The sequence below is a fragment of the Crinia signifera genome, chromosome 1 (genome assembly GCF_055691185.1).
Source record: "Crinia signifera chromosome 1, ASM5569118v1, whole genome shotgun sequence".
Classification (NCBI taxonomy): Eukaryota; Metazoa; Chordata; class Amphibia; order Anura; family Myobatrachidae; genus Crinia; species Crinia signifera.
In genome coordinates this window covers 434,950,481-434,978,089 of record NC_139217.1, presented here as the reverse complement: position 1 = coordinate 434,978,089, position 27,609 = coordinate 434,950,481, and the positions used below count along the sequence as shown (strand labels likewise).

Sequence of the window (27,609 nt, the reverse complement as noted above, 5' to 3'; positions counted from 1 at the left end):
TTATGTGATTTAGGCTGGATGTGATCTCAACCCCACTAGACCACGAAAAATAAGTCAAGAAGATGCATAGGCCCAGTGGCGTAACCATACATTTTGCTCCAGACCCTGCCAAAAAGTTTGTGGGTCAGTGAATCAGTGGGGGGTTTTGTCGTCTCTGCCATGGTTGCACCCGGCCGACTCCTCCAGTGCTCGGCCAGAGGGCAGTGGCAGGCAGCAGCATGTCAGTGTGTCGAGCGGGTACTGGCGCCCACACAGTCCCTGCTGCCGCTTGCTCCCCCAAGCGGCAGCTGGGGCTGCCTTACAGTAGTTACGTCACTGCTTAGGCCAGTTACATTGTGCTGATGGTTGGGGCAATTTTCCTTCATCCTGGATCATCACAGATTGCTGGTACACATTATACAATTTTTTTGAAAGACTGAACAATCTCTAGTTCCGTCCTTCATTAATATGCACAGCTGCACACACAATGCTGTTGGATTTGACGGTCAATCAATCAATCTCGTATGTCATTCGCAGGAACGCACAATTGATAGTACACAAGATATGATGTAGACAGCTTGTCATCCCAATACTAATATCCTCCCAGTGTGTACCTGGTCTAAAACTACTGGTGCTCTCATTGACAATATAATACAGATTTACTATATTTTTCTTGTAATATTTTTCATCCTTTTTGGCAATACTTACAGTATCTAGACATTAGAGGGCCCAGTGTAGAAAATATAAAGGAATATATAAAGTTTTCCCTGTACCTTCTTAAAGCATAAAATGCCGTCAAGTCAACTTTGTGAAAAGGGCTAAACATATTCACAGTCATTTATAAGAACTGTATTATAGCTAGTTGTTCCCATAGAAACCAATTATTTTCTGAAATGTACTAGAAGAATTTTAAACTACCTGATTGGTCGTTCTGGTCAACACCTTTTTTATCTAAGTTATCTGCAGAAAAGTTTTCATAAATATTTTCCGACTTGCGGGACTAAATGTATTTCCGCCTCAGGGAGATTCACAAATGTGATGAATGAGATTTGTCTTTCAAAGCTTTGATGAGCTCTTTGCTGCTGATTAACTAGAGTACTGTACATATCAGTTACTTACTCAGGTATAGCCGAGGTACTGCACTATGTAACATCATTGCTTTCATTTAGAAAGAAAAGTTTACCCATATGTTGGGTATACTTATATGTTGCTAGTTTATATGTCTCCACCTCTAGTTGTTACTAAGGGCCTTAATCTGGTTCACTCTCAGAGACAAATTTCTTCTCAAATGGACAAAACCATGTGCACTGCAGGGGGGCAGATGTAACATGTGCAGAGAGAATTAGATTTGGGTGGGGTTTTACTTCAAAGTGAGATCTATATTGCATTGTAAAAAAAAAGCAGTCTGTATTTTCCCTGCACAGAAACAAAATAACTTCCCAAATCTAATTATCTCTACACATTTTACATCTGCCCCCCTGCAATACACATGGTTTTGTCCATCTAAGAAGGAATTTGTCAGAAAGAGTGAACCAAAATAACCCCCATGGTTTTGTCCATTTGAGAAGGAATTTGCCTCTGAGAGTGAACCAGAATGAGAAAAAAGATGGTGGTGGAGCGCTCAATTTTACTGCATTAGCAGTACGTGAATAATATGATCAAATGGGTATCACATAAAATAATTTATTTTAAACTAGCAATTGTGGATATCATTATGGGAGACCACGTTTAACAACCAGAGGAGAGTATAACTAGGAACAAGCAGGACATAATGTAAGTATAACCATCCATCGTCCTTTATTAATATACAGCCGAGTGCACTTTATATTGTATGTTTTATTTTACATGTAATTTTAATCGTATATTTTATGTACAATTGCTAGTTTAAAATAAATTATTTTATTAAATACCCAATTAATCCTAATATTCATATACTGCTAATACAGTCAAATTGAGCGCTCCACCACCATCTTTTTACTGGTTACTGGCATTAATGTCACTATATAATGTGTGCAGCATCCAGGGTAGTTTTAGCAGTGCTTGTGTGGAGTGGTGCTGTTACACTAACAGGGAAGTACGGAGCCCGCCAGTGCTTCCCTGTCAGTGTTCCAGCACAGCATTATTCAAGCGCTACTGACAAAGGCCATCCAGGTTTGGGCGCATCTGCTGTGCAACGGGGAGTTGAGCATCTGGCAGGAGCTGAACCACCTGAGAGGGGATGCGGTCATTTGTTCTACAGCATGATGGTCGACAGTCATTAGGTTAACACCATTAGGTTGACATTTAGGTAAAAAAAACTGTGAAATACCCCATGTCAACCTTTTCACTGTCTACCTAGACATTGTCGAACGAAGGACCCGTCGAACTAATGACCTGTCAAACTAATGACATTTTGACCTATAACCATGTCAACCTTTTCCCATGTTGACCTAGACCCATGTCGACCTAATGGTGTCAACCTAATGACTGTCGACCATCATGCTGTAGACCAAATTAACCCAACCCCATGAGAGCAGGATTGCTGCAGAGGAAAGCAGAAACCCCACAGCCCGTGCAAGTGCTGGGTGGACAATTGGCGGTGACTTGACTCGCCGTTGCTTGCCGTTTCTCTTTTCCCACTTTTTGTCCTTCCCGCGGGCAGTAGTGTCCCGTGATAGAGGGCAGTTGCCAGTCCCCCTGTCAATCAAATAGATGCTGTGTTCAAGCACACAACATTTATTCCCAGTAGACAGAGGCACTGGGGCATGGACAGCAGTTGACACCAAACTGGGAATGCCCACACAGTGGCCATGCCCCACAAACAGGGGCGTAGCTCATGATGGTGACATTGTAGAGAGGCCACACCCCTTTTTCATAGCCCACATTCCCTTTTTTTTGGGAGTCCCAATTATGGAATTTGAAAAGTTGGGAGGTATACACAGTTGCTCAAATATCCCTATGTATGTCTCCTATGTTCTATGTTAGGCAAGCTGTCATTTATGAAAATATATATAAAAACATCTCTTCCCTTATTATTTGAATGTTATACTGTGCGTCATGCCTTTGTATGGTTCAGCCTATGTGCCAAGTAAGTAGCTATGAAACACAAGTAACACTTATCACACAACACCTATCCGATATACAGTATAAGCTCATTTTCTGAATTCGGTCAACGTTCAAGTAAATATCTTAGACAGATTTTCCCAGAAAAGCATTGAGTAATATTGATTGTGCAACATATATGTCATTCTGAATTCCTGTTATGCATGCAATTACACTTATAGCAACACAGAGGATAGAAGCACATGTCACAAGCCCTTAGAGGAAGACAGTTCTGGAGGAAAATGTTCTGCAACACTGAAATAAATGGAATACACTCAACTAGATTGTATCGCGTGTAGACTCGGGTTACATCTTATAAGCAGATTTATTTTATCAACTAAATATTCTGTAAGATAGACATTGGCTGTGAGACTATATTGGATTTCCTATCATCTAGTTTATTGAACCTCTGCAAAAAAACAAAGTGTATACAGGATACTAATTAAAACAGAAGTGGGCGCAGTACTAAAGCTCAGTACATTTTAGATGATAGCTATGCAAAATAACTGCACCACATAGTGATATCTCCAGATCCCAAAGAAATGAATGTTTGGTAGATAGTTTGTGTTAGGACTCTGGTATGCTGATCTTCCTGGCAGTATGTTTCTCCACCACCAGGGGTCACCAGGCATCGAGATTGTGAGCTGCAGTTCTAGATCCTGCCAGAGGTGCTGCTCTTCTGACTCCAGGTGTGAGATGATTCATTAGAAAGGATTACGCCTGATACCTGGCTATTTAGTCTGCCTGATCTTATGCTGGGTCACCAAAGTCTTTGAATCAGTCTTTATGCAAAGTCCTTGGATTGCTGCATTATTGTTATCTTCACTGTTTACTGTAAAGTGTCTGTGCAATGTTTCTGGCCATGTGTTCCAGCAAAACCTCCCCGGGGCATCACAAATAAAATATAGCTGTGAAGTGCAATAGAGTGCAAGGTGTAATAGAATGTAGGGTATTTGGAAGCAACTAATAGTGCTAAAGAGTGTCAAAAGTAAAAAAAAAAAAATTTGAAAAAATAAGAACAGCAAGCTTGAGCTCCCACTGATTTCAACCCGACCCGGGGTATGGCCGCGAGAGGTCAGTCGGCGAGTGGATTCTGGTCTTTGGGCGGGATGTATTCACATCTCTCACTCACTCTGTCAGATGGCAAGCGGGTTCCGGCCTCACTGGGCAGCGAGCAGGTTCCTGTAACTTGGGAAGTTCGGGCGGCCAGCGGATTTCATAGCCGGAGGTGCAGCGCTGCGGCCTGCACAGCGTGACCTATGGGTCACGCTGCGCATGCCACTGTGCTGCACCTCCAGCGCCAGAACACGCTCATGGCACCCGACCTCTCCCGGATGCACACAGCAATCCCCTCCATCCAACATCGCAGCCGCCTGCCCCACTCCACCGTATTGGCTCCACTAAAGTAAGGGGGATGGGCGGTTTTCTTTTAGGGATGCCAATCCCGGGATCCCAGGAATCCTGGGATTGTGTATTTTTCAATCCTGATTCCCGGGATTGAAAAAATGCCATGGGATTGGCATCCCTAGTGCTTTGTGTTTGTGCTGTACATTGTAAAACCCTTGATATGTTTGAAAGTTTCTATCATGTCCCCCCTTTCCCCTCTCTGCTCAAGACGATACATGTTAAGATATTTAAGTCTTTCAGGTAAGATTTGAGCTGTGGGCCTGTACCATTTACATTGCCCTTCTATGTAAAATCTCTAATGTATTTATATCCTTCTGGAGATATGGCCTCCAGAATGACGTATGGCCTTACCAATGACCTATACAGTGACATTATTACTTCTTTCTTTCTGCTGCTGATTCCTCTCCCTATGCAACCAAGCATCAGATTTGCCTTCCTCATTGCTTTGTTACGTTACTTATCAACCTTTAAGTCATCTGACTCCTTGATCCCTGTCCTCAGTAGTTTGCAACATAGCGCCATTAATACTATATTTAGCCTTTGTATTTTTGAAACCAAAGTGCATAATTTGGCATTTAACTGTAATTGCTATGCTCTTGACCATTCCTCTAGTCTACCTAGATCATAGGTTATTTGTTTTAACCCTCATTATGGGCCTTATTCTGCTTGGAGCGTCCGGGCCGTACGCGTACGTCCCGGGGTTTTTTACGATCTGCGCATGTGCAGATACGCTAATGCGCCGGCGCGAACACTCCACAACGCTTACGGCCGGGGTCTCAACGTGCGAAAAAACCTGTACGCGAGCGTACGGGTAATGGGGCGGCATAGGGGCGTGTTGATGGGAGCGGCCGAAATAATGAGGGAAAATGGGCGTAAATATGGGCGTACACGGGGGTGTGCACCAAAAATGAGCGGTGCTACTACCGCACGATCGACTAAGGCACCGTTCGTTTCGGACACAAAACAGGCGGCCGCCAACCGCCAGCTAAAACCACCCCTACAGATACCGCATGCCAGCGTGCGCCTGAGTTGGCTAATTAACGCTGATTACTTCTCAAACACATACACCTGAATGTAATAAGCAATGCTGCAGTCTATTAACTACTAACCATGATTTCACTGCCTGCAAGCCACACATGCAGCACGCAAACACATTGGAAGCTTATGTTTCTATACTTCTCCACATTTAAAGGTTTGTTTAATTTAAGGTAAGAATCTTTTTATACGCTAAGGTAGGTATTTGCTAAACAGACACATTCACTACCTGCTTTCATAGACTTTACGCAGTAGCACACTCAATCTACACAAGTCGACATGTGTCAACGTCTTCACTCTAATACTAACATAGGTTTTGTATTTAGGATACAATAACATAAACCACATCTAACACCTACAAAGGATGTTTCAGCAATGTTTGAAGCCCATGACCACTATTTTCCACACAATCTTTGTATAGTACCCAAAATTATGACCTGTACCACTATCTCATCTGCTATGATTTGGATTTCACTACACTCTGGATGTAAGATGCCACCAATCACATTATTGCACTCTCATCTCTCTAACAAAGGATTCCTACATCTGATTATGACACTGTCAAATCATATATATTTTAAAAGTTATGCATGTTTGTTCACAAGCTAATTTATCATGTTTGGCCCATTCACACATCTTTTTTTAGGGAGGACACATATGCATTCCTACACAAATGTACCTTTTCACCCTTGTTTGTCTGCCTCACCCACTCCATGAGGAAAGCATTGTTCTGGACCTGCTTTTACCTACTACTGTAGGAGCTACCTCACCTGCACACAAACTGCTTTCTCACCTATTAAGTTGCTCTGCACATGTGCTGACACAAACTAATTAGCAGGGAAAAGTTGGATAGGAACATGGGAATGGCCATGGAGAGGGTTACACATGGGAAACTTCCACCACACTTCAACAAATGTTCAAAAATACCCTGGTCAGTAAGTACACATAAATCTAGTATTTGTTTCACACAAGAAATTACACATACCACAATTTTGATTTAATTTGTAAAATAAATTTATTTGCTGTTCAGCATCACAGCTTGACACTTTAATGTGAGAAATCAAAAAAACAAATAAAATAGACACACAAATAATAAAACAGCCAGAACAAGAGGTTGCATATCTCCAAACATGTGTTACCCTGCAAATGCAATGGTGAAAGAAATGGGGACACCAGAATACGTACTGCAACAACCAGGGTGAATACTAAGCAAGATACACACCACCAAAAAAAAATATCCTGCATTTGTAGAGGTCAAAATACGAACTTTCATGCCCATGGCACGCAAATGGATCGATGGGCAACTCAGGAAGCGGATGTCCAGTGCAATTTAAACCTTTGGCCTCCAACCACAGAGGAAGTGAACCAGGTCTCATTTGGGCCCTTTTTTGCCCCTTTTAGATGGGGCCTTGGGGACAGGGGCCTTTGGGTCAGCTGGCTTTCGGCGTCTTCCCCTAGTCGACACAGGAGGGTCAGCCGAGGTGGAAGGTTGGGGAGCAGCTTGGGGTGGGGCAGCAGGTGGGGGATTGTCCCTTAGGGACCTGGCGGTGGACAGCTGCTCCGCAATAAGTTCATTCTGGCGGCTGAGGTGTTGGCCAATGCTTAGCATGCCAGCCGCCAGAGTTTCATTAATGCGGTTCAACGCCTCAACCTGCAGCTGGTTTGTGGCCTTCCACTCCGCCAGAAAATCCGCCACCTGCTGCTGACGGATCGCAGCATCCACCCCTTGCTGCTCGATCCTGTCCAGCGTCACCAACAGGCTCTCACTCAATGTCTCCTGTGGCTGGGGCTGGGGGCGACGTCTTGCTGGAGGCTGGGCCACCTGCTCCACCTGTGGCTCTGCAGAGGAAGATGCTGCCGGTACATCCTGACTTTCTGCTTCTGCTAGGATAAGAATTGAAAACAATGTCACCATCACATACGCAATAAAAAATATCTTTCTAAATACAATGCATTACTGTGACTTACCATCAAAAGCAGCAGCAAAGACCTCCGCCGGGAGCTCACTGTCCATATTGGAGATCCCCCTGATCTCCCCCACATCGATGACGTCACAGGAGTCCAGCTCCAGGGGGGTATACTCCAAATGGTCAGGCATAGGACCGCTCCCGGTGGACATGCTGTGGTTGTACCGGTCAGTCATCTTCCTCTTCAGGGCACTTTTGAAGTCAGTCCACCTACAAGTTTAAAAATACAAATATCACCAGGAGATATGTGCACCACTGTGCTACGTGTAGGGTTACCACCTAGTCCCTTTAATTCCGGACACATGTTACTTACACAGGTTCTGTGGCAGTTTAAAATTAGGTGAAGTGGAGTCTTGAAGTCAGCCAGCCACAGAACCTGTGTAATTAATATGTGTCCGGAATTAAAGGGACTAGGTGGTACCCCTAGCTACGTGACATTTCCTAGTGTGGGTGATCTTTTGTGCCATGTGTGGCTAAATATTTCTTTGATGGACAAAACCATGTGCACTGCAGGTGAGGCAGGTGTAAAACCCCACCCAAATCTGATTATATCTGCACAAGTAACACCTGCCTCACCTGCAGTGCACATGGTTTTGTCCATCTAAGAAATATTTGGCCAGAAAGAGTGAACTAGAATAAGGGCCTCAGTTCCTGCTGGAGACTGCGGAAAAATTGACCTGACAAACACACTAACCTTTTCTTCACCGCGTCCCAAGTTCTGACCACTGGTGACACCTGGTTCACTTCCTCTGTGATCTTGTCCCAAAGGTTTCTCCTTGCACTGGCACCCGGCTTCCTGGTTGCCAATTCAATCCATTCGCGTGCCCTGGGCACGAGAATTCGCATTTCGGCCTCTACAAATGCAGGGTTTCTCCTTCTGGTGGTGGTATCCTGCTCAGTCATCACCCTAGATGTTGCAGCACGTTTTCTGGTGGCCCCAGCTCTCTCACCATGCACCTGCTGGGTCACACCTGTTTGGAGAGATGCAACCTCTTGTTCTGGCTGGTTGCTTGGCCCTTGTGGAGCTGGTGGAGGTTCACCAGGGCCTGTTACTGAGGGGCCCGCTTGATCTTGCAGGCGACTCCTCTCTTGGGCCCTCCTTCTCCGCTCCTGTTCCCTCTTCTGTAATGCTTGAAGCAGGGATTCGGCTTGTGCTATCTGCAGAGCGTCCTCTGCTGCTGAATCGTCAGAGTCAGACATGTTTGCAGCAATTGTGGGCTGCATCTGACTGAATATTTATATGTTAATCTCCCGCCACGAACAAGGGGGCGTATATTTTTCCCCGCAAGGTAGATGCAAATTTACGCCGATATTTCCCGCCGATAATTGCCGCTTAAATTACGCAGGTCTCAATGCACCTGATTAATCACCCGTATATGTATATACACAGGTTGTGGAGCATTGTGGGCTACATCGTGAAATGTGTGCACCTGTCATTCCAATGATGAGTGTTGTCAGCTGGTATCTGTTGGAGTTTGTGTATGCTTTGTGAGTCACATTTCAAAACATCACGTTATAATGCTTTCCTTACATATGTAATGTGTATGAAATTGTCATACAGCAACATGTTGCATTGTGGCCCTTTAGGCAGCGTAGTTATAAGTAGAGGGTTGCGTGTATTATTTTCCGCCTACTGTATATACAGTACTCCTCTCCATGCATATCAGTGTATCGTGCCCCCTTTAGGCAGCGTAGTTATAAGTAGAGGGTTGCGTGTATTATTTTCCGCACACTGTAAATACAGTACTTCTCTCTTCATTGAATGCATGCTGTTGGTTGTGGTGTGTGTATATCGGAACGGTCCGCGTAAGTTTCTATTCGCATCCAGTTTGTTAATGTAAGAAGGATTAATAAAGTTAATACCAAACAAACAATTTTTTACACCAATCAGCAAGCACCAAAAGTGATATATGTACCTGCAATTAATAACTGCGCCATTGCCACCATGACTTCAACCAGGGCTAGGGCGTTTTCTACCCAGGAGCTATTGGCCTTGGTTGAGGTCATGGACCGCCGCCTGGGACCCAGGGGCCCTTATGTATCTAATAGGGAGAAGCGGCGGGCATACAATGCTGCCCGGCGGCTAATTTTCGCCAGGACCGGCGTGGAGAGGAGCCTGGCTCAACTGGAGCGGCGCTGGTCGGACCTGCGCCGGCGGCAGCCAGTGTTGCTCAGCACACTTCGCCGCCATATTGCCCGATGTAAGTTTTTATTTACTAGTATGCCTGCGTTATTTTGCAAATGTTTTCTGTACTTTTTATAAATGTGTCCCTGAGTATGTGGGTGTATACGGGGGTGTATATGGGTGTATAGGGGGTGTATATGGGTGTATATGGGGGTGTATATGGGTGTATAGGGGGTGTATATGGGTGTATAGGGGGTGTATATGGGTGTATAGGGGGTGTATATGGGTGTATATGGGGGTGTATATGGGTGTATAGGGGGTGTATATGGGTGTATAGGGGGGTGTATATGGGGTGTATATGGGTGTATAGGGGGTGTATATGGGTGTATATGGGGGTGTATATGGGTGTATAGGGGGTGTATATGGGGGTGTATAGGGGGTGTATATGGGGGTGTATATGGGGGTGTATATGGGTGTATAGGGGGTGTATAGGGGGGGGTTTAAGGAGTTGATCAGTTTTTGGGTGTAGGATATCAAATAGTTTGCATGATAAATGTCTGAAATTTCACAGCAATGATAATTTTGAAGGTTATGAGCATGACTAATGTGAATTTTTCTTTCCCCCTTTTTTATGAAACCCAATCTTCGATTTCTATGCCATCAACATGAACATTTCAGCACGGGCAAGGGCACGCATTGAAGCCCGGGAGCAGGCAGCCCGGGACCAGGCAGCCCGGGACCAGGCAGCCGAGGAGGAGGAGGAGGAGGAAGAGGAGGAGGAAGAAGAGGAAGAGGAGGAGGAGGAAGAGGAGGAGGAGGAGGAGGAGGAAGAGGAGGAGGAGGAAGAAGAGGAGGAGGAACAAGAGGAGACCCAGGGTGCAGTTTGGACCCACACCATTTCCCCATCCCCTTCCCCCTCCACAACCCCCACCCCCTCCACAACCCCCACCCCCTCCACAACCCCCACCCCCCTCCACAACCCCCACCCCCTCCACAACCCCCCCCCTCCCCAACCCCCACCCCCTCCACAACCCCCCCCCCCTCCACAACCCCCACCCCCTCCACAACCCCCACCCCCCCCTCCCCACCCCATTTCCAACCCCCCTACACCTCTCCACCACCCACCCCCAAACCTCTCCACTCCCCAGTCACACCCACTACCTCGGTCCAAACACCAGGACCATCCTCCTTGCTCCTGCCCCCCCCAACCACTCCACAGCCAACCAGCGGCGCCCAGGATGGCTCAAGTAGCCGTAAGTAAATAATGTGTCTAATGTTGACCTACACATTTCTACACATAAACAATCACAACAACCACATATGTGTATCCAACATCAACATTAGTTGCAACATATCACTGCAGGCCGACCATGAGGTGTGTCCTGTCCTTCTCCAGGAACAAGGATCCCCTTGGTGGTTTTTTTGAGTGTGGCCATGCCTCACCCCTTGAATACTTGACATAACAGTACATCCAATGAGATATCCGACATTAGTGGTGTGGTAGTTATGTGGCTCCAGGTGTTGGGTAACTCCAGTTCCCAGCATGATGTGCAACACAGGGCCAGATTATAATGGAGGCGCAAGGGGTCAGTGCCCCTGGGACCCCCTCTAGCTAGGGGCCCCCTGTGGTTGTCATTTTTTTTTTTTAAAAGAAAATGTTTAAGTTATGTTTTTTTTTTTTAGCTAAATGTTTTGTGCATGGGTGGGGTAGTGCTGCAGCTTCACCTATCTGCCAATGTGACAATGATTTATGGTGCTGAGCATCGGGAGGCAAGGCACACTGATTGCACAAGTGTGCAGTGCATTTCTGGGAGTTGACTAAGTCCCATGACACTTTGCACCAGAGGACAGAGGCTGAGAAGTTTGTGCTGAGCTCTGATTGGTGGAGCTCATTACATACTTCTCAGGTCCATGGAGAACAGCAGCAGCAGCTTAGTCATAGGAGGGTTTTTAATCAGAGGCAGCACTAGGACTGTGAGGTCTCCTCCAGAGTAAGGGGCAGAGGGACAAACACAGGCTTTTCATGTGGTGTGTGTATATATATATATATGGTGTCTATTATTATTCCGAGTGCCGCCAACCCCCTGTCTATATATATATATATATATATATATACAACTCCAAGAAATGATGGCACTCGAGAGGCAAATCACGATAAACAGAAAGCAGATATATTGTCAAGCTTTCGGGGACTTAAACCCCTTCTTCAGGACAAACCTCCTGAAGAAGGGGTTTAAGTCCCCGAAAGCTTGACAATATATCTGCTTTCTGTTTATCGTGATTTGCCTCTCGAGTGCCATCATTTCTTGGAGTTGTGTATGATTTACCGTTTGGGCACCGGGGACCATTGATTTTTACATAGAGTGCCGGCAGTCTTGGAATATATATATATATATATATATATATATATATATATATCCCCTGCAGGTAACCATTGACCAAGTTTATTCTGCCTTTACTCTATGTTTTGACAGTATAATATTCGCCCATGCAGTGTGCGGCCAGTAATGACAAGTGCAAGGGGGCCCCCCGCTCTAAAGTACCCCGGGCCCCCCAAAGGCTTAATCTGCCACTGGTGCAACTTAAATGTAGAGATTGTTTTGGTAATAGTGTGTGAGGCCATGCGGATGCATGCTTTACAAACATAGCTGTAGGCCTATAATTTGTACAGCAATGTCCTAAATTTAAAATAGTAAGGAGTGCTTAAGCCACAACAATGTCATAACCCTTAAATAGCACAGGCTAATTGTGAGGTTAGAGGAGAGTCCCCCAAAACCAAAGTACCAATTGGGATACAGCATACATTCATTGATGAAGGAGTAATTGAATTAATGTTATTTACTATGTACAGTATGTGCGTGTTAACATATTATTTTTTAGTACTGTGTTTACAGCAGACCCATCTTCAATGTAGTTTCTAAATGTATGTGGCCTTCACACATAACTCTGAACTTTTTATTATGTACAAATACAACAAACATTTGTGTATGTTATATATTTTTTTTTTTTTTTTTATCCCTTCACTACAGACACTGAACAGCAGCAGGAGGAGGTGGCAGCCCTAATGAGGGAGATTGTATTGACCCTCCTGTACCTCCAGATCCTGTTTGGACTTCTGGAGGCCCGGATTTAATTTTTTTTTATCCCCCCCCCCCCTTATTATTGTTGTCCAAAATAAAAGTTTATGTACAGTTCGAACTTGCCTGTGTTTTTACTAATAAATATGTTAGAGGGCTTGTAAGGGTAGGTACATACAGATGTGTACTGTAAGTTATACTTGTAATTTGAGGTGAGGGGTAATGATTGATGTGTGAATGTGTGTGTTTTTGAGTAAAATAACACATAGTGAAAATGCATGAATGTTTAATGTTGTTCGATTAAAACATCACACATAACATCAGGGTAGGTATACATGTTACACATTTTGGACAAACTAATTATGGACATAATTTAGTACATATACAGAAACACCAACATAACTTGATTTAAAAGTAACAGCAATATGGGGACACATAGATAGTGATTAAAATGCCACATTAGAACATAACAAATATACATGTAATGTGGGTTAAAATGTAGTTTTATTAGGTCTTTATTAAGGTAGACAATTGAGTTAATAGAAAACAATAAGTGAATAACAAATAGATTAATTAATCAATTGTCAGATTAGTAGTTGAGAGGCAAGATTTGCAGGTCCATATATGTGAAGGGTATGCCAGCGTGCACGGACGTACGCTCACTCTCACGAGCGGTGACATAAGCTGAGTTTTCCATTGAAAACAATAGGGACCCGTCCGTGCAAACTGGCGTACGCTCAGATCTCCGCAAGAAGTCGGTGGGGAGACGGAGGAGAGACGGCCGTAGACGGCGCCGTACGCTCAGTCGTACGCCAGTTGTCGGAGTGTAAGGGCTGGGCCGGCCGCGTACGTTGCCGTACGCTCATTTGTACACCACGCCCCTTCTACGGTATTTCTGCCCGTACGCAAGCGGCTGATTTGTGGGTGGACTTAACCCTAACGGCCGCGTACGGCTAGCGTGCGGTAATTGTGAACGTACGCACGTTTGGCCGCTCCGATCAGAATAAGGCCCTATGTGTCTACCCTGCTGTGTACCATGGTAGTATAGATTTCCCAAGCATACAACTGCATAATTGGGCAGCCATGTTTAGATATCTGATTGGATTCATGATAATGATACCTATGCAATTACTTCAATAATAGAGTTCTTTGAATAGAGGAAGGTACTTTGCTGTGAATGGCACACGTGCATCCCATTATTGGCGATCTGCAGCCGAGGTGGGTTGCTGTGGTGCGAAGGGATCAAAGATAAAGTGTGGCTCCATCTGTACCTGATAGTCTAAAAGATAATCCCCTATTGTGGAATATTAGGAGTCTATAGCCAATTATCCGGCATAAAACCAGTCTCATATATCTTTATTTCTTCCATTCTTGGCTAAACCCGGATATCAAGATGGTCAGGCCGCACACCCATTTGCGTTATGGCGGTTGGTGGGATTGCTAGTATAGGTTACTTGGTTAACAGGTGCACAAAGCAAATACTATAATTTACAGAAGTTGAGGTGAAGAACTCTGATCAATTAGAATCCCTGCACTACATTTCCCCTGTGGATAAACTTCTGTTTTGGCCTTCTATCCTTAAAAAAAGCTATTTCTTATTTTTACATGGACATTCATGATGATATGGGTCATGTCATCTTTACTACAGGGATGGCACAATGGCTTTCATCAAATATTTGATAGCAGCACTAAAGTTTTCCTGTAGAACATTCTCGTTGGCCATGCATGCTAAAATGTTTTTAAGCTTTTTCACCAAGCATTTTTATCTACGCAGGATCTTCCTTGTGGGCAATTTGCCTCACACTCACACTTTTTTTTTGCTCTGTCCATTGGATAGATAGGTCTGGTTTCAGATCATGCATTATGTTGAAGACCATTTGATTAATCATCTCCCATTCTCTGTGGAATGGGCAGTTCTTGGCCTTTTACTGGCTACTGCCTGGGTAAATAAATGCCGATGGGAGAGACAGGGACCAGCCTTGCAGCACCGCCAATATTTCAGTGGACTAGGACATTCATGGATAGCGTTGTTAGTCAAAGGCCACACCCAACGCGTTTCATCACTGTAGGACTTCATCAGGGGGTGACAAAGTCCTACAGTGAGGAAACACCCTCTGTGGCCTTTGTCTAACAACACTATCCATGAATGCCCTGGTCCACTGAACATATTGGCGGTGCTCCAAGGCTGGTCCCAGTCTCTCCCTTTGGCATTTATTTACCCAAGCAGTAGCCAGTAAAAGGCCAAGAACTGCCCATTCCACAGCGAATGTGAGATGATTAATCAAATGGTCTTCAACATAAAGCATGATCTGAAACCAGACCTATCTATCCAATGGACAGAGCAAAAAACATTGGCTCTATGTTATCATGGACAGCACTATATAGGTCAGGCAATATATATGAATACCTAGAGCAGGCAGGTCCACAGTTTGGACATACCTGACCTAGAGTGACTCATATGGATTATAAGCTAAAGATAGGTCCTCTCATTATTTGTAAAGCAGTTACTAGTTTAGTAGTCAGTGATTCAGACCCAGTTCTCTAACAACTGCCATCCAATTATTACATACCTCCTAACTGTCACGCTTTCCCCTTTTTTGGGGTGACGTTCCCTGGTGCCGGCAGTGTCCCGCGGCAGTTCAGCAGTTGGGAGTAACCCGTCACCCGTGAATAGACGCTGTGCTCATGCACACAGAGTCTATTCATGCCCCCATAGCGGTGAAAACCGGGAGTGTGGCTTCATGGAGCATCAGAGTACAGGCCATGTCCTCTTCCTGCTAGGCCATGCCCCTAAATTTTTGGATGCGCCTCATCCTCCTCAAAGTTGGGAGGTATGTGATTAGACTTTGTAAGTATGTCACAGTTCTTTTGGCATTTATCCAGTGAGTAGAGCCATGTCTGGAGTATCAAAGCAGAGATGAGGATCTAGCGCCAGTGAGTAGGGGTCTAAATGATTGACACGTTTCCCCGCCTTACAACAACATGAATTCGGCGGCCTCAACTTCCCCCATCATTGTCCTTTGATTAGGTCCAACATTTTATATTTGTCCTGCATGGACTGGGTAGAGGTAATTCTGGAAATGTAATCTAAAGGTGAACAATTTTTTAGTATGTTGGAGAGTTATATCTCCACACTGTGTATTGAGATGAGACACCAAATTCCCCACTGTCTCCACAAAACATCCTGGTATCTATTACGAATAATTGATAATAATCTGCCTACTGATTTTCACTCAGATATTGAAGGTGAGCCTTCTGAAATTCGCTGATTGGGTGAAAGATTTTGCTTTTATTTTATTTCTTTATAAATGTATTTATTTTACTTAGCTGATGTGTGTTTTATGGTCCAGGCTATCTAACTATTTCTTTTGATGTTCTTACACGATTACTCTATAATCTGCTAACAACTTTGCGTATAGGTAGTATGATTTTGGCCGTTACAGTATGTGGATGTGTTAGTGTCTTATAATCTCTGTAACTGATATGGTATGATTTATGATCTCTGTATTTCATATGGATGGATAATGCATAGTTGCCCACCCTCCTGCATTCTGCAGGAGACTCCCTGAAATAGCGGCAGTCTCCCTCATTAGTATAGCAATCTCCCTCATGTCACCTAGCCCACATTACACTGTTACATCATAGTTCCCTGCCCCCAATGCATTCTGCAGGAGACTCCCTGACATAACAGTAATCTCCCTCTCTCCCTCATTAGTTAAGCAATCTCCCTCATATCACCTAGCCCACATTACACTGTTACAGTTTTTGGGGAAAAAGGAATGAGAGACAGATTTATTTACATTGAATCATCAGCACCATTTCCCAGCACTTTACCAAGTATATTATCTCTTACTAACTGCTTTCGGGCTCATCTACATTTGTATATAAGTAATTTTAAAAGATTCCTCTCAGATATAGCAGTACACACCCGCGCTTCTAGGTGCCACATTCACAATCTCTTTTCACAATCTCTCGATATATGGAACTAGACACACCCTTTGGGTGGAGCATGACACGTCCCCTCAATGGGGCGCTGTGTAAAATTCTACTACCAACTATAATCTCCCTGAAACTAGTTTTCAAATGTAGGAAAGTATGGGATAATGTACTGTATGCTATTTATTTGTACTGGCTTTTCTTTATTGCACTGTCTACTGTATAATTCACATGATGCTTCAATTAAATATAAAAAATATATTTTATACTGCTACATTGCATCATACAATAGTACATCACAAAAATGTATTTGAAAGCCACTGTGTAGTTTTATCTGTATGACATCAACATTATTGTGGCAGATTTAAATAGGCCAGGATATTGCAGAAGAAAACCTTAATGAACTTTTAGGCAGTTTGAATGATTATTTAATACCCTCTTTCCTCTTTTACTAAGAAGTTGGAAAAATGGAACATTAGAACTCACTTTATATCCCTGTCACTTGCTGTACGCTAATGCTTGCCTTACTCTGAGGGGTTTTTAAAAGGAGCAGGAAATAACCACCTGTGTACACCTGTCTCCAACACATAACCTATTCTTCAGCAATCAGAATGTCAGCTGGCACCTTAGGGGTACATAACACACTTTCCATTTTAATCAGCGCTTGATGGATCTGAGCGAACAACAAACTTATTTTATCAGAAGGAACAGAATCCAATCTGGTTTCTGTTTCATAGGAAAACTTGAAACAATGATTGTCATATATTAATATTCATCATCCAGTTATCCCACATACAGTGGCGTAACATAAAATTTTGCTCCTCCCCGCCGGGACAATATCGTCGCCCCCCCCCCCCCCCCCGTTAAAAGACAAGAACCCCCCCCCCCCCCCCGGGGAGCTGGCAGGGGGGTCCGTGCGGCGCGGGGGGTACCCGTGGTCAGGGACTCGGGAGAGCCTGGAGGTCCCTGCGGCGCTGATTATGAGTTGCCGTGGTCCCTGCAGTGAAGTGGAAATACTGCGCTACCGCCGTGCGGCTGTGCGGGAAGCACTTCTGACTCTGAAAACACTGGGCGCATGCTGATTGGCTGAATCTCAGCCAATCAGTGTGCGGCCGCGGCCAGTGTTTTCAAAGTTAGAAGTGCTTCCCGCACCGCCGCACGGCGGTAGCGCAGTATTTCCACTTCGCTGCAGGGCCCCCCGGCAACTCATAATCAGCGCCGCAGGGATCTCCAGGCTCTCCCGAGTCCCTGACCACAGGTACCCCCGCCGCACGGACCCCCCTGCCAGCTCCCGCTGCACCCACAAGCAGTGGGGAGCTGGCGAAGAAACAACAGCGCCCGCAGACCCCGGCGCCTCCCCGCCACCGCGGGGGCTGTGGCCCTTTAGTTACGCCACTGCCCACATACAGCTGGTCATACAAAGGGCAATAAATCCTGAAACTGAGAAGTATTTACCCAGCGGGTATACTCTGATCAATCAGAATCCCTGCATTATATATCCCACACCTATAGTTATGCTGCACTCAGCTAATTAAGAGTTAAGGACCCCATACACTATGCAATTTGGGCCCGATTTCACCCGATTCTGGAGGATCGGGCTGAGAAATCGGGTGAAATTGGCCAAATTGTGTAGGGTATGACATCCGATCTGATCCGATGCGCGGTCCCGTGCGCATCGGATCAGATCCGGATGTCGGATGGTCTGCTCATAAGATAAATCATGTGTAGCCATCTGCGGGAGCGGGGGAACGGTCTGGGGAGCGTCAGGAGCAGGCTGGGAGGGGGGACCGGTCCGGGGGAGCTGCAGGAGCAGCTGGAGTGGGGACCGATCCGGGAGAGCGGCACAAGATGTAGCGGCAGGCAGGGAGCGGGGATCGCAGATGCAAAGCATCGGGAGAATAGAAAGAGAATAGGAGCAGCGGGAGAATAGAAAGAGAATAGGAGCAGCGGGAGAATAGAAAGAAATCCTATTCAAAAGACTGGGCGGCCACTGATTGGCTGAGAGCTCAGCCAATCAGCGGCCGCCCAGTCTTATCAATAGGATGGTTTCTATTCTCTCGCTCGCCGTGGGACCGCAGAGCAGAGTCCATGGTAGCAGCGGGAGAATCTCGGTCTCTGCTCTGCATCTGCGGTCCCCGCCTGCCGCTACATCTCATCCCCGCTCCCACCCTGCTCCTGCCGCTCCCCGGGACTGGTCCCCGATCCCAGCCTGCTCCTGCTGCTCCCCACGGACCGCTAGCTCTCCTGCAGCTCGCCCGGACCCTGCTCTGCTCACCGGATTTTTACATGTTATAAACCGCATCCGATTTATCACATGTAAAAACTGTCACATCAATGCCAAATCTTATCCAGCTCTCCCGGGAGCTGCCAGGGAAGCTCAGAGGAAGTCGAGGCCGACTTGTCCTTAGGACAAGTCGCCCTAGTGTACGGGGGCCTTAGATTGTACATTTTATTCAAGCTGTCCTCCAATTATAACAGCCGCATTGCCTGGGAGGAAGAACCCAAGCAGACATAAGACATGTCAGGCATTAAGTGACTCACCATTATGGATTTGGTTATGGTATAAATCATAGACTGACTCATGATAGACAGTCACAAGGTCTACAGGGTCTAAAGGTCGACATGGTTAAATGGTCGCTATGAAAAAAGGTTGACATGGTCAAAAGTTCGACAGGTAAAAGTTGACATCCAAAAAATCGACATGGAAAAGGGTTGACATGAGTTTTTAATGTTTTTATGTTGTCTATGTCGACATAGGTCGACATGGACACTGTCTAAGTGTAACGCGTCACCTCGCATGGCTCGCTGCGCTCGCCATGCTTCGGGCACGGTGCCTCGCTGCGCTTGGCACACTATTTAATCTCCCTCCATGCCCTAGTGGATGGTGGGGCATGAAATACCACCTGTCAGCACATGTCGGCTAAAAATGTAGTAAAAAAATGCATGTCGTTCATTTTCATGTTGACCTTTTGGCCCTGTCGACCTATTGCCTGTCGACCTTTAAACCCTGTCGACCTTTTCCATGTAGACCTTTAGACCCTGTCAACCTATTGTGTGTCCACTTTTAAACCCTGTCGACCATTAGTGGTGTGGGTAAGACCCACCCCCTGCCTATTGCATTGGAGGACTTTTACATTATATACTTTATGGGGAAATTTACTAAGATACAAATACGATTTTTCGTATTCATCTTCTTAATAAGAATGAAAATGAATACGAAACAATACGACTGCATGCGGCTGTTTTAGCCGTATGCAAATTCGTGTTCTGGAGGGTAATTTACAAAGCAGCCAAATACGACTGCTTTGTAATCCCCGATGGCATATTCACTCGTATAAATTTGTATATACGGCCTCTAATACGAATTCGTATAGGCAGATCAGTCAGATCCGTGCAGGCTGCAGTGTGTAAAAAAAAAAAATGGCGTGGCCCCCCATCCCCCCCCCCCCCCCCCCCCCCCCGGCCGTAACCAGCACCAGGCTGAAAGAGCCGGGGCTGGTTTTAAAAAATCGGGAAACCACCAAAATAGGGCTCCACTAAATTTTTAAAACCAGACCCAGGCTCCAGGGCTGGGGCAGGTTCCCAAAATATGGGGGACAAAATGAATAGAGGTCCCCAGTATTTTAAGAACCAGCCCCAGGCCCAACCAGCCAGCAGGGTAATGCCACAACTGGGGGGAGACTTTTTATACAAGTCCCCCCGGCCAAAGCATTAACCCTACCGACCAGTCAGCCTGGGCAGGGGTCCTGGAGGAGCATGGTCCTGTGACAAGCGGCTTCCCCCGGCAGAGATGGTCGCTGATGAAACCGGACATTCAGCAATTTGGTTGCTGAGCGATAATATGATGCGCGACATTTCACTGAGCGACTATTTGCTCAGTGTGTATGGAGTTTAAGTGAGCGCTGTAGTTATGAATTCATGATCAATCTCCTATAAGGAGCACTCAGTATTGTGGCCACTACATTGAGGAAGTGATGTAGTTATGGCTTGTATTCATATGCTCTGTTCTTTATATAGTGTTATTGCAGACATTATAACAGATTTAACATGATGAGTAAAATGCTGTTGCAGCAGAAGGTGTCTATGCGATAGACGCATCCTTACAGTATGTGCGGTCCAAGGGCTGTGTTCAAAGACGCAACATCGGATCACCATGACAACCATCTGCATTGGCCAACTGAGTAAGTGGAAGTCCAGCAGAACTGCCCAGCTAGGGCCAGTAAATCTGCTTCACAAGATACAGACCCTGGCCTCAGCACTCACTGAAGATTGGGGTGACACATCTTCATTTTCGGGAATGTTGGGGGGGCCAGACCTGTCCACCCCCGAAGACCAGCAGCCCCCGCATCAGGATGATCATGCTGGACCTTTTCTGCCCTTGCGCAGTCCGGATCCTGTGCATACACAGTCCACCAAGCCATCAGGTTTGCGTACCTCTCTGAACCAATCCAGTAGCTAAGTGTAAATGCTGCATTAGGTGGGGATGAAAATTTTAACCAACACTTGCCACTAGAGGGCGCCTGCCAGCAGCAATTCATTTGTGCTGCATGATGGGTACCCATGCTGCCAGAGATATCATTTTTTTGTGCTGCACCAGGTGCTTGCGTGCTAAAAATGTGCTAAAAGTGACCCAGAACTTTAGTCGACTTAGTACATACAGTAAACAATTGAATTCCCCCATAGAATTGATCTACGGTCTTTCTAGTACCTACTTTTTACCTTTTTAAATATTATACAACGCTTTTCATATTTCTTGCATATTTTCAATGTTTCTCAAAATTCCTACATGAAAACAGCACGATTTCTATGTATGTACATATTTTTTGGGACCTCTTGGATTTAATTACAGAAAGCACTAGTAATTACAATAGTCTTTTTTCATTGGATCTATAATTCTGTTATAAATATTTGTTATATGATCGGTAAGTTTTGAGTAATATGCAGCCAGGTGAACTTGAAATAATTACATACTGTATATTATTCCAGGCGCACAATAAAAGCAGTAGTGTATTTAAAAATGATGTTAAATGTAATGTCAGGGAAATATTGTAAAAATGTTATTATACAATGCAGTGATATCATAAGTACAGTACGGTACCTTATGAATGTATGCATTGCCTTCCTTGTACTGTACGATATATAATGCAATAATTTATGTAGTGATGTTTGTGCATTTTTTATTGCACAGTACACAACAGTAGTAGTTAACAAGTGAATTTGAACCAGTGATATTGTATCTTGTATTCAGTCATTTCTGGTATTGATTTCTGACTTACATGATTTGTCTTTGGTCAATTATCATATTATAAAATGAGAAATCTTCTAAAACTATTAGTAATAATTTATAACATCAACAATGACAACGACATTTCACTCTATGGGGTTATTCTGGTTCACTCCATCTGGCAAATTCCTTCTTAGATGGGCAAAACCATGTGCACTGCAGGGGGGCAGATGTAACATGTGCAGAGAGAATTAGATTTGGGTGAGTTATTTTGTTTCTGTGCAGTGAAAATACTGGCTGCTTTATTTTTACACTGCAATATAGATCTAATTTTGAAGTAAAACCCCACCCAAATCTAACTCTCCCTGCACAAGTAACATCTACCCCACCTGCAGTGCACATGGTTTTGTCCATCTAAGAAGGAATTTGCCAGAAGGAGTGAACCAGAATAACCCCCTATGTACTGTGACTTTTTTTGATTTCCTGGTGATATGTTCATAGAGATAATTCCAATTCTGATTTAACATGAACTTATTGTGTGGCTCTGTATTAATGTACAGCGCCGGGATGCCACCCCAGATCGCAGTGGTCGCGTTTGCCAGCTGTGAATCTGCCGACTCTGTTGGCGGGTCTCCTGACCTGCTGGATCCGGCTGTGGTTGCGGACTTGGAATTGAAGGTGATGAGACCATTTTTTGGGAGCCTCTGCATGTGGGTTTGCCACCTCTGTTATTAACCAACCAGGCACTATTTATTTATACTCTAATTGACGTTGGGAGCTGTTTACTGTGCGTGTTCCAGCTGTGGAGATGTTACTCTTGTATAAGAGCTTCTTGGAAAAATACATGAGGGGGCATTGAGATACAGTAATCTCTTATTTAAACTCTTGAATTGGACTGGCGTTGTATTATAAATAAACAGCGATTGGTTTATTTAATATTAATACATTCTGTCCTGCTGCCTATCTGTTGGATGGCCTGCCTGTTTTAATATCATTATATCCAGACTCATTATGTATTACTTGGTGCATCATACAATCATAAGTTAAAGGGGGGGAAAAATTAAATTCAGCTATATCACCTGAGTTTGATCATGGTGAAAGGAGACCAAACAGCCGCAGCTGCAGCAAAATTGGGGAAGTACAGTATGCACACTCTGCACAAACTACTACATTGGCTAGGCAAGGAGATACCAGTCTGTCACCTTGTGTAATGGTGGGAGATACCTCTAAATCTGCCGACCCCGTACAGTCTACTCAACAAATACTACAGGCTATCTCTGCATCAGAACAAAGAGTTACTGGTAAGATTGGGCAGGTGCAGGAAGATGTTTTGCAGAAAATCTGTGAAGGTGAGGGAGACTGAATATGGCATCTCGTCAATTGAGGACATTACATCCCCGCTGCAAATTAAAGTGGCAGACCTGTCGACTAACGGCTAATAGGCAAGCCAAAGTGTCTGATATTGAAGGGCGGCTGAGATGCAACAACATTACATTTGTTTGACTTCCTAAATGTCTTCCAGATACTTTAATAGAGAATTGGCTCATTCAGCTTTTTGGAAAATCAGTGTTTATCCCTCATTTTGCTATAGAGCGGGCCCACAGTCTCCCATCCCGTCTATCACCACCGGGTACTCCCGCTAGAACTTTTATTGCACGTTTTTTGCACTACAAGGATTGTGATGTTATTCCCCAGTTGGCACGCATGAAAGGCCCTCTGCAGTTTGATGGGCATAATATCTCTGCCATTCCAAACTTTGCTCTGGAGGTGCAAAAGAGCCTTTCACAGTTTATACAAATTAAGAAGAAGCTTTGTGATCGCAATATGCAGTATTCTATGCTCTTTCCGGCCAGATTGTGGGTGGTATTCAATAATACTACTAATTTCTTCACTTCTCCTAAAGATGCTGAGGACTGGCTTGAGCGACACCCATGGTGCCAACCATTCACAAGCGCGATTTGCATGCAGGGCATGCGAATAGATGTTATTGTGTAACATCATCCATTCGCAGGCCAGGGGGAACCTCCCACATCTTCGAAACATCGATCCCCGTGCGAACGCAGGCGAATTGAACTGAATAAGGCCATGAGACTGTATTGCTGTCATTTATTTGAAACAATGCTCCAGACAGAGTTTGTATTAACATTCTGTATAGGTTTAAGTCATTGGGAGGGAGGTTTGGGTCTTTCTAATCTGCAACTATTTTATATGGCATCGCAATTGGCACATTTATCTGAATGGGGGGGGGGGGGGGGGGGGAGGGGGGCCCGGGGCACTTTAGACAGGGGGGCTCCCTTGCACTTGTCATTACTGGCCGCAAACTGCATGGGAGAATATTACACTGTCAAAACACAGAGTGAATGCAGTATAAACTTGATCAATGGGTAACTGCAGGGGATATATATATATATATATATATATATATATATATATATATATATAGATAGATAGATAGATAGATAGATAGCAAGAAACAAAGTGCGCCCCTAATCGGAATTATCCACCACCAAAAGCACAAATAGTGACAATCAAATCACTGTTCAACAGTTTTAATGCAAAACAATTATTTTAAAATTACAATAAAACACTTTTTTCATCTGTGCGGAGTCATTAATTCAATTTCGGTCAAGTATAAGGAAATCCAAAGCGTTTCGTCGTTAAAACGACTTCCTCAGGGATAACTATCTAGAGCGACATCTGGAACTTCGGCTAGGAACTGTAGTCTTCAGGACAGTGGCCACGGGGAGGGACTCTACAGCGACATCTGGAACTTCGGCTAGGAACTGTAGTCTTCAGGACAGTGGCCACGGGGAGGAACTCTGTAGTCCACCACCAGTGAGCTCTTGGCTGTACCTGTAGTATCCCCTCTTTTGTTTCGTTTCAGCGAACGATAAACACACTCAGGACACTGAGGTTGTGAGCAAGGCTTTAATGAGCCCTTCATCAGGTAGCAGCATAAAAAATATACACATAAGCTTACCTTATATACAAGAAAAGAGAGTGAAGGCAGTCCCGCCCCACCACGGGTCCTGGCGTGCGTTCCACGCAGGTACTTCCGGGTCCGGCTATCCCAGGCATCCCCGTTAGAGCGTCACGCCTCCGTTACCCGGGCGATGCAGCACCACCTGTTTACAAACAAGAAAATACATATATAAAACCAGCAGTATATATATCAAAAAAGGATTAGAATATATTAATACATAACACAGTAATGAGATCAAAACACACATATACATGGTATCATAGATTGTGAGCAATATGTGGCAATTCTGTGGCGACAGAAGACAGCCTAATTAAAAAACACATTCAAATTCAGATGATCGTTAAGCCCTTTCGGCTTGACAGTATCTACAACAAAAATCTATTTAGATTCACATTGCAATAGGGCTTTATGTCTATCACCCCTTCTCTTGTTTTCAGGAATGTGATCGATAATTATGTGCTTAAAATTAGACAATACGGCAATTCATAATCGTATTGATAGCACATCAATACGAATTGCCGTAATTTCGGGATAGTAAATGTCAAAAATGAGTGTATTTCTGGATACAAATACACCTGTTTTTTTACAAATTTCCTTTAGTAAATTTCCCCCATTATGTTTTTGCTCAGCGAAATGCCTCGCAAGAGGCTGGTCAGAGGGCTTTCCTGCCAGGGATGCTCTGATACTAGTCCGATGCATCGCCATTTGCTCCTTTAAGGTGCGAATGGTCTTACCGATGTAGCACAGCCCGCAAGGGCATTTAACCATATACACTACATAGGTACTTGAACAAGTTAGTGCATAGCAAATAGTATATTTCTTCCCTGAATGGGGGTGATAGAAATATTTGGAGGCTACCATATATTGGTATGTCGTACACCCAGTGCACTTATGGCAGCCTGGGTCTCGTTTACATATCCTGTTATAAATATTTACAAATTCGCTAACATCTGTATGGACTAGCCAATCTCTAATACTTTTGCCTTTTTTGTAACATGGCATAATTTTGGAATGTTTGAAACACTTCAAATCTCTGTCATCACGTACAATCGCCCACAATTTTTTGCTCCAATCATTAATTTCTCACTGCGATGGAGATGCGCGGTCCCGCGCTTCACCATTGCCAACAGAGATAGACAGTGCATTGCACAGAGAATAGAGCCTGTGGCGAGTGTAGCAAGCCACCAAGCCTGCAAGGACTTTTTTGTGCTCACCCCCCTGTAGGAGTACCAACGGCCAGGATTCCGATGCTGTTATACTGACCGCCAGGACCCGTCCATCCACAGTCACACCACACCCCTGCAGGGAAACATGATTTTACCAAGGTGCACAGTTACTTTCTCTTTCTTACTTTTTTCACAATTCAAAATCAGGCCCCTTGTCCCTGAACTATATAAAGCATTTGAGCCAAAATCAGTGGTGGCTAAAGAGGTGGAGCTGCAGCACATTCCAGAATTCAAATAAGGGAGCAGCAACAACTGCCAGTGAGTCAGTTTGGAACGGCAGTTGGTGGCAGTTACTGTGGCTTCCCTATTTCAATTTCACCTCTGGAGCCTCCCCTGGCCAAATGTCATGATTGTGCAAAGACAAAAACCAATGATTGGGGAAGATGGGGGACTGAGAACTGTCAGAATATAATCCCATGCCACAATTAAGGTTATGTCAGTTGTGGAATCTCAGAATGAAGGAGTGGGCATTACAGATGCAGCTTGCTATCTTTAGACTTAATAAGCAGTGGAAAATGTTCAGCATCTGAGTGATACATTGTCAATCATGAGTAATTGCCTTGAAGAAAAATGTAATTCCTGCATTTACTTAAAGAATCTGAAAATCTCTACTTTCCAGACACAGGCAAAACATTTTACTTTCTGCTCTGTAACCTCGAGTCGTGTTTGCATTCGACTTCAAATTCTGTCAATATTGATATAGGAATTACAGGAAACGTCTTACTTAATTGACATGAATTAAATGTAAAGTTTGCAAGAAATCTGTATCATTGGGTTTTACATAACAATCTGCCTTTCTGTTCTATATTACATGGAGGAGGTGAAAGCTAAAATTCTATTGTTATGTAGAAATATTATTAATAACATAAAGTACGTGTGCATGGTAGACAAGTGGATATTGTTTATTATAAAATAAGCAACTCTGTATTTTTGAATTCTGTAGTTTATTTTGTTTAAGTGAAATGTTAAAAGATAAATGTCTGCATACGGTACAGTAGGTTACTGCTGCAAGGTCTTTTCTTGGGTTCACAAAGTCTTACTTTGGTTACTTAAACTGGTTACATAGAGGGGGATGCATTGGCGGGTGTGTACACCCGATACAGCATGTCTGTGAATCACATCGGGAACAAGGTTAGGTGACCGCAGATAGAAATGGGGCATAGCTAAACGAGCTGAAGTCATTACACAAACTCTAAAGATTCAAGGCTTTTGGGCCTATATGAAATAATATTTATTGGCACTGGCCACCATGTGGTGTAGAGAAGGGGGGATCTCTCAGCACCTGTATACATACTGTACATATTGTCATGTATAGTAATATATGTGCTGATTGGATCCACCAGGGATTTCTTTCTAGGACTGCCCCCGAGCTCCCATTGGCTAGTTTGGCAGAAGTCCGGGGGAGGGCTTAAGAGTGTGTTATTGCCTATGCTGATGCGTATTGCAATGCCAATCCCGGGGGGATCCATCCAGCACATGATAACAGTTACTCCGACAGGGGAGATGCTTCTTAACATGTATGTTTATTTGTGCTTAGCGATCCCACCTTGCACCACATGGTCAGTACTG

The 27,609-nt window shown here is 44.4% G+C and overlaps 1 long non-coding RNA gene across 1 annotated transcript in view; it reads left to right on the top strand.

The window, feature by feature from the left end:
• Nucleotides 1-20,798: 20,798 nt before the first annotated feature.
• LOC146031900 (uncharacterized) overlaps nucleotides 20,799-27,609 on the top strand; it is a 37,500-nt gene continuing 30,689 nt past the window's right edge. The window contains exon 1 of the long non-coding RNA XR_014457357.1: nucleotides 20,799-21,031. This is a non-coding gene — a long non-coding RNA (uncharacterized LOC146031900). The remainder of the gene's footprint in view (nucleotides 21,032-27,609) is intronic.